Raw genomic sequence first — 7525 nt, 5'->3', positions numbered from 1 at the left:
AAAAAAAAAAAAAAAAAAAAAAAAAAAAAAAATCACTGCCCTTTTTAGAAGCATTACTACTGAAGGTCACTGAGATAAATTTCAGTGGTTTAAATTTTAAGAAACCATCAGAAATAAAATTAAGGGACAGAAATTGCCCATGCTGCAAACACTTCTTGCAGAAGTCATTGTACAAGGCCATCCTGTTTCAGAACTTGAAACACTGAAACATGTTTTGAAAAAAGTTACAGATTGCAAACAAAAAGTTATTCTCTCTTAAGGTCAAAGAAACGACAAAACAGTATTCAACATCCAAACACAGTTCAATGATGTCTTACTTGTCTGTTCTTTTGAGGTTACAGAACATAATTTCTCAATGGAACTTTTAATATTTGGCAAGAAGTCCAAAGGTATGCCCTGTGCTTGCAGTCCCAATGGCGGGGGATCGGGGGGGTGTGTGTGGGGGAAATCTGTAACTGAAAAACCAGTTATATCTCCATTTTTTCTAATGCTAGGCTAACACTATCAATGCCCAAATCCCAACCCCAATTTGCATTGTTTATTTAAGTACAATACCTCATTTCACAAGTGCTATGATAAGCAGTTAAACTTATTTCTCACTATTTGCAGGAATGAACAAAATCTCATATAAGTGTTTTAACAGCTAATGAGATGTGTTTAGATGTCTTTTTTTCCAATGACTTCTATGGAAATGTGTTGCTCGCTCAGTGCAGTTTTCAGAGGCAGGTAGGTATGTGACCATATCCTTAGGGTAACAGCTTTAAAAAAAAAAAAAAAAAAAAAAAAATAATGCTTGAAGTCTTCTTTAATATACAAATATTACAAACCCTCTAATCCTAAACCCTACACTTGAATTTATATGCTACCTCAAACAGAATTCCTTCAGAAAAGACAGTCAGCAAATGTGACATACAGACTTGAATGTTGGGCATGAGGAGATCACCAGAAACACTGGTGCACATAAGCCTATTGAGAAACCTGCCAGGAAAGAGTTCAACGTGAAGAAAAAAAGAAAAAATAAAACCTTCCAACAGCTGTAAACCAGATCACTTGATGACTTAAAATAAGAGAGAACAAAGACAGAGAGAGGAAAAAAACATGAAGAAATAATATGATCCAGAAAAAGATCAAAGTAACTTTATTCCTGAATTAATTTTTAAAAATAATTTAAATAAATCCTACCTGTTAAAAGATGCAGAGTCTCAACACCAAATAAGGAACAACTCTACAGCTGGCAGATGGACATAGTTGGGGAAACATTAAAATGAAAGTCTGTATTAAAAATGAGTTAATAGGGGTATTAAAAGTTCATGGATTTAAAATTAATTATTTAAGCATTTAGCTAGTGTTTCTGCCTAGAAACTTGTTTTCAGCATTAAGCATTATATGTAAATATACTTGAGCCTTGTTAAATTTGAGGGAATTCATTCTAAATTAAAAAAAGCGTTTTTTTTCACCTGTTAATGTCCAGACTTGAGATACAGAAAACCATCAAGCAGTAGCAAATTTAGAAGAGAGTAGATTGAAGTGAAATAAATGGTTATTGCAGTTAACTTTCCATCTACAAATAAAATCACTGCTGGATGTTACTCCTTGTCTGAAGGCGTATAGACTATACAAATATTGTATCTGTAGCAAATACTGTGCTACAGAGCAGTAGTTCACAAAATCTCATTTGATAGATATTGTATCAAAATAATTAAGTTCCTGAATATTAATTTTAAATGCTGAAACACATCCTTCAACTGGATATTAACCACTGTGACATTATAGTGCTAGTTATTTCTACTGCAAATTGAAATTACTACAGCAATCAGCTACTCAAATTTTTCTTTCTTGAAGTCCAGTATCTTTCTGAACACAAAATAAAATATTTATATGCAGCAAGTAAATATATCAAGTGAATATAAAACAGGCATAAGACAAAATGTTTCCTTTGATGAGCTGGAAAAAGATACACTATAGCTCAAGGCTGCTAAGCATTTGCTACTCCCACAGAATCCAACCAGCCTTCAGGGTCTCTGAAAAATAAAATCCCTATCTACATAGTCTGAACACACATCAAATAATGAAACAAATTACTGGGAGCAACGTTTTATGAAACAAAGTAGAACATTTTAATGTGACGTACCTACATTCGAAAGAAAAACTTAGGGGAACTCAATGACATGCTAACTGTTAACAGACCTTCAAAAGAGATGTTGTTTCCCAAATTGATGAAATGTTGCAATCCTAACACAGTTTGCATGACGGTGGTTTGATTTTGGTCTTTTGGTGGGTTCTTTTTAAGAATACTAAGTGGACAGGGTTACTAAAACTATACCTCCTTCCTGCTATACACTTCCAGATGCTTCAGGATGTATGTATGACCTGTTCTTATGCTGTAATGCAGTCGCATTATCTTCACAGCAAAGCACAAGGCAGGACTACTACCACTCACAGAGATGGGATAGGAAGCTGGGACAGTTTATAGCTTTATGCAATTTAAGTAATTAAGAATAGTGCAAAGCACTTAAGTGCCATGACTTCCTATATGAACACGGCATGAAAATCTACAGCATACGAATTTTAATCTGCTAAATAACTTCTGGCCCCACTATTTCATCTGACTGACATTAGTCAAAGCAATACCACATTCTCAAAGATACGGTTCCTATAGGTTTCATGAAAGTCAGTTGCTTTACGGAAGAGGAACTTCAATTGGTTCTGTCAGAAAAAAATGTTCATTCCTCTCCAGACCTCAGAGAGGCCAGCCAGTAGGAGCTTAGCTGCTAGTCAGGCAATACCAGCAAACTCATTACAGCATGTGCAGCCTGCCACAGGAGGTGCAGGAGTCACCCAGTACTGGAGATGGGCACCCTGGGACAGCCAGGCTTAGCCTGGCAGGGACACTGGGGATGTGGAAAGGAACAGGAGAGCACAAGTGCCACGAGCTAGAGTGCCACGAGGAGGAGAAGGAAATACAGAATACATCCCCCTAGAAAATCAGGGGGGTTTAGTTTTGTTGCAGTGTAACAGGTGAGCAGTAATTGGCCAGTGTTATTGACAGAAACAACTCCACTTTTCAGTGACATTAGAGAACATCTTGGAACTTTATTTCCAAAGAAAATTAGACTGAAGCTCAAATCTGCTGAAAAGTCATCTCTCTCCTCCCTCAAAACTACCAAAGACAACTGTAATAAAACTTAGTTTTGGGTTTTCTTGGTAATTGTGCATTAGAAGATCCTGACATTTAATAACATAAGTAATGCTTACAGATCTACTTGTGATGTGAGCAAGTCTTCCCTTTACAAAACAGAGTCAAGAGACAAATTATGCACCCCAGTGGCTTCAGAATAAATAAAAGCAGTTCAGAAGATGGCAGATAGGCTTAACTCTAGTTTATTTCTCTTCCTCTCTCCAGACAGGTAGCCTAAATTTGCTAGGTGGAGAAGCTAGAGAGAAAGTACTTTTTATGAGTTCTTGAAAAACACCTCCATCTTATTTCAAAGGTGTTTGCTGCAAATAACTTGTAAGACTAAAGAAACAGAGATCATTTTCTCAAACTCCAGGACACCTTCCCTCATCAAAAGCAACTGATTCAACTGTTCTGTCAAACCACGTCACACTTTCTTTTGAGATTTTAAAAACCAAATTATTTCTGTTTTCTGACTGCTTTTCAAGAGACTAGTGTGAAGAATGTCACATTAAAGTGGACTGTCTAATTGCAGTTTCACTGTTCTCTTGTATGTTTGATTCCTTCAGATTTCAAGTATTGCTCTCATCAGCGTTGTCACGTCCAATAGCCTTATCTGACAATCCTTGAAACTCAAGCTGTCCTTGACTTTCAAAAAGTAATATAAACTCTACACACTTCAGAGAGCGGGGGCTGCAAAGGAACCTGGGATGTCAGAGGAGCTGGTGAAAGCCATAGCAAACTGAACCCTACTCGCATATCTATCTACAACAAATGAGTACAGAGTACTTTATCAGTATTATGTTAGTAGGCATAATCTGCACAGAATCAACTTTGTATTCATGGATGGGTCTGTGTCATAAGCAAGATATTCTGAACTTTTGGTAACATTTCCTACAAGTACACAAAGCTACTGCACTAGAGATAAAGTGTGTTCGTTTTTGTTGTTTGTTTGTGGTTTGTTTTTTTTTTTTTAAAGGCAGAAGTTCTGCCCAGTCTGAAATCAATCCAGAAACATGAACCCCTGCTTTCTCTATGCTAGACTTCAGAAAGGAAAAACCGTACATACTCTACCTGAACACATTACTAGCTTTCTTCAGAATACTAAAAAAGAATCAGGAAAGGCTGCATCAAGCTCAAACAATGACAGGTCTCGTAACTAATGGGGTGTCCTTGCCCAGAAGAAAGCAATTTGATTCTTTCCCAAGAAGAAAAAAGTTGCCCTTTCAAAGAGTCAGCAAAACAGCTATAATGTGCTAAAAAGACACAATAACTATTAGTGTACAGTCTTGTGGATGAATTCCTGTTTATTTTCAGTAAAACCTAACTTCTTCATAATCAGCTGGCACACTTAAAACTGAGTTTGTGCCCAGGAGATACAGTTAAGAATGTTCAAGTATTTTCACAGTTTTTAAGATATCTGATTTTCAGTTAACATAACATTTAATTCAGAATTCCTTGTCTATCCATGATGGTTTGAAAAATACATTTTCTTTCAATTTTTTTCTTCAGGTTTTAGATAGGTAAAATCCACCTCTTACACCTTAATTTTAGATTATCTCCTTAATCTATAAAGTATATCTAAGAACATAAGAACTGCCTATGAGGAAGTTGTTCTCAAAATAGACCATGTTCTTTTCAGAGTAACTTCTCACCATGTCACCTGCACAAGGTTTTACAAAGCACCCACAATTTGCAAATCAACATTTGAGGCCATGGTTACTATGCTTCACTTTATCTCACATATCTGAAACTAAAAGTGTTCTTTACACCTCTTTTGTTTATTTATGAACAACCTTTAAATACTAAGTTTATTTTACATGGACTCCAGATCTGAAGAAATTCGGCCGCCAACAAAACTCGAGTTACCCCTTACTTCCTTGTTCAGCCCTCACAACCAAGTTTGTTAGGTTTTCCTCCCAATATAGAAAACATTTGCATAGCTATTTATTTCCCTTCTCTTGCTTTGGCAGAAACAAAAACCCTTTCCCACCTCCCAAAAGGAGCCCAAGGAAACTTGAACATACAGACCCAGACAGTTACTGCTGTTAATAGAACGTGTTGCTCTCGTGGCTATTCTGTTTGTGGAACCTTCTCTCCAGACATGACAATTTGGCATCAGTAAAACTGCACTAGATATGCTATCCTATAGATCCCAATTCCACAAAATTGCTTGGAGAGAAGTAACACACCTGCCTTTAAGATGCTTGCTTTGCCTGCCAAACACAAGCCCAGACACATATCCTTTCTGGATCAAATATACTGGTGGAAGGGGCTCCTTCCCTTGGCTGGAAAAATTAGTTCCTGCCTATTTGCTAAGGAAACAGTTTGGGGAGCATTCCTTGCAACACCATGTTAAGGAAGTCATTCTTGTTGTGTTGCCAAAGGAAAAAAAAAATTCCTCTTAATGAAAATAACTGAGCTAGCACAACACTGATACATTTCATATTCTACCTAGAACTGCCTAAGGATGAACACTGAACCTATACCATTAGCAGTCCATAGAAAGCAGCGATGAGCAGTTGAGAAAGGGGGGCTGCCAGATCCCCATTTTCAGCTATAGCCACTGCTGAACTGTTACTACCCACCCCAAGCAAGTCGATCAGTCAACCCTGGAAGCTTTCCACTCCCACTATGTAAGAATGGAAAAGACTGTAGTAGAAGAATAAAGTGAAATCTTCAATGAATGGATGAGTTAACAGAAGGGGGGATACTGTCATGATTTGCAATAATTTTAAATTCACTTTGTGGAACTTAATTATTATAGTATATTGTACCACTAGCACACCATTGTCTTCCAATGTTATTGTTTAGTTGGATGATGAAGAAACCTAACTGTATTTAGCATATTCAATACTGTCTTCAAACTTCGCTAAGATTAAGAAGTACGGGTGCGAAAACTGAGCAGCTTGTTAAGCGCATGTGCAATAGGCATGAGTAGTGAAAGCAGTGAATAGGCACACATGCTAAGGTTATAATCAAAAGCATATTTTAAAATGCTCTGCCATTATCCACATACACAGAGATGATAATGGTAATCAGTTCACAGCAGTAACCAGCTCAGCTCCAGGTGCTACGCTAAACCACAGGGTTATGAAGTCACTTCAGATATTGGACTTTGCCATTGTCAACTTTGGAAGCTAGCGTGCAGCAACCCACTTGGACCAAGGAAAGCTGCTAAACACTCAAGGTACAGGAGCTCACTCTGCACACAGCAACAAACTAGGTGGGCACAAGCTGCCTACAGACAACTTGCTAGAAATTAGGGTGCTGGCCATGACCCTAAAGGTACATTCCAGGAGTTCATCGTCTTGCGCTACAGACAGAACCACAAATGTAGCTGAGCTAGGTCCTTTCTTTATCAAACAAATAGTGAAAGTATTCTCAGGAACAGTCCCATGACTGAGCCTTGTCTTAACAACCCATGCATGATGACCTTCAAGACATGCTGCAAAGGCCTTTTAAACAAAGTGCTTCAAACTTGAATGAAGCTTTTTTTTATTTCTGCTGCACTACTTAAGGACTCCTAACTGGAAAAAGAGTAACATACTGCTGCACATTTGGCACATTCAGAACAAACAGGAAAGAAAGTCGAGATGGCTTCCAGACATTTAGGGAAGCACATACAGATTTCCAATTTCAGGTCACCAATTCAAAACACAGCTATAAGAGCAAGTCATAAACGCCTCTATTCTAGTAAGCCAGGCTTCCAACCACACAACTGCCAAAATCTTAGATGCTCTCGTATCGACAGATGGACCAAGAATCCATTAAGCACGAATTGAGCAACTCCCTTGCTCTTTCAGGTGCTTTTGTCCATGCCAACGGCTGAAAGCGAATCTGGCAACTACACAAGAGTTTCTACTGTTTTTAAGCTACTGTCTTTTCCGTCTCAAAGTTCGCTAAGCGGGGGAACTTTAGCAACGCTTAATACATGCAATGAAAAACAGAAACACGTAGGGTTGGCTGGTAGTGAAACAAGAAGTGATACCCTCATTAAACTTCTCCTTTACAAGGCTTAGTAACTTTTACAAAGCTAGGTCTACACAACGCATCAGAATAAAAGAAGTCTTGTGGTTGTGCACAGGATTTCATCCCGCTTCGCTTTTACGTGAGCTCCCGCCAGAGAAGACGGGACTTGGCTCTGCCTGCGGTGCAGGCAAACCCCCTTCTCCCCACCTACCCGCAACAAGTCGATGGTGACCGGCTCACACCCACGGCAAACAACCTGCCGCCGGCCCCCGCTGCTGGCAGAGCGTCCCAGCCACCCATCTCCCGGTGAACGGGACTCCCGGACCGTGCTCATCCAGGCCTGCCGCTCATCTCCTCAGTGAGCCGCCGCCGCCACGG

The 7525-nt window shown here is 38.8% G+C and overlaps 1 protein-coding gene across 2 annotated transcripts in view; it reads right to left on the bottom strand.

Annotated features, from left to right (window-relative positions):
* The window catches only part of MAP3K21 (mitogen-activated protein kinase kinase kinase 21), a 39119-nt gene extending 31658 nt beyond the window's left edge, over nt 1-7461 (bottom strand). The window contains exon 1 of one of the 2 annotated variants that reach the window (XM_026846071.1): nt 7404-7461. The gene's annotated coding sequence lies outside the window, so the exon portion shown is untranslated. The remainder of the gene's footprint in view (nt 1-7403) is intronic. The other variant, XM_026846073.1, reaches the window with a different exon arrangement.
* Between the last annotated feature and the right edge of the window lie 64 nt (nt 7462-7525).

The sequence above is a fragment of the Athene cunicularia genome (genome assembly GCF_003259725.1).
Source record: "Athene cunicularia isolate RWA chromosome 3 unlocalized genomic scaffold, athCun1 chr3_part1, whole genome shotgun sequence".
NCBI lineage: Eukaryota > Metazoa > Chordata > Aves > Strigiformes > Strigidae > Athene > Athene cunicularia.
This window is presented reverse-complemented; position numbering and strand designations above follow the sequence as displayed.